Source organism: Chrysochloris asiatica, unplaced genomic scaffold (genome assembly GCF_000296735.1).
Source record: "Chrysochloris asiatica unplaced genomic scaffold, ChrAsi1.0 scaffold00084, whole genome shotgun sequence".
Classification (NCBI taxonomy): Eukaryota; Metazoa; Chordata; class Mammalia; order Afrosoricida; family Chrysochloridae; genus Chrysochloris; species Chrysochloris asiatica.
The window spans coordinates 10,952,910-10,953,995 of NW_006408602.1; positions in this window are offsets into that span (position 1 = coordinate 10,952,910).

Sequence of the window (1,086 nt, forward strand, 5' to 3'; positions counted from 1 at the left end):
AGAGTGAACCCCAAGCAAAATTCAAACCAAATCCATTACTGTGGAATTGATTCCAACTCATAGTGACCCTCAAGGACAGAGTACAAGTGCCTCATAGCACACTGGTTATGAATCACGCTGATAATCTCACGGTCAGCAGTTCGAAACTACCAGCTGTTCCAAGGGAGGCTTGTAGCCTGTGGAATTTGGTGCGGAGGCGGGAAGTTGCGTACCCTTGAGCCTGCTGGCCAGGCTCCTGGGCCCACACCCTGGGCTAGACAGAGTGGCTGGACTAAATAGGGGCTGCAGAGACGCCATGGAAATGCTCCACAGGAACATTTAGGAGGGAAAAAAAAAAGGTGCATGGTATGCTTTGCTGATTTTGGGTGGCTCCGATCTTTGTTTTTTTTAGTGTCAGGAGTGGGTGCGCTCACGGTTTGCCCACATACATCTGGGTGAGTGGAGGTGGGGGCTTAGCCGAGTGGCCGGGACCTGCCCCCACCGCTGGTGCTTTCCTCTGCCAGGAGCTTATGCACCCAGGCCAGGCTGAGATGTGGGTTTGGTCTGCCATTCTTCACTGGTTTGAGAGGGAGTCCAGCGTGGTGCTGTGGGTTGAGATGCTGCATTGCAAATTCATTTGAATGACAAGACCGGTGGGACAGGGCCAGTGGTTCATGCTCACCAGCCACTCATCGGAAACTTTATACAGGAAACACAGATATGTTTCCTATTTGGTTGGCTTACATTCACTGGTTTGAGAGGCATCCCATTGTAGCGCTGTGGATTGGGGTGCCACTGCAGGGCCTTTTGGTCTGCAGGGTCGGTGGTTCAAGCTCACAGGCTGCTCCTCGGAGGCCCTGGGCAGGGGACGCGGAAGTGCATCCTATGTAGTCTGCTTTTTTGCTTTCACAGGTTTGAGAGGAGTCCGGCACAGTGCTGTGGGCTGAGGTAACGCACTGCAGGGCCTTTTGAGCTGCAGGGTCGGTGGTTCGTGCCCACCAACCGCTCCTCGGAGACCCAATACAGGGTCGCTATGGGTCGGAATTGACTAGACAACACCTAACAGCAAGAAGAGGAGGGCAGAAGTGACTGAAAGAGAGATAGGAC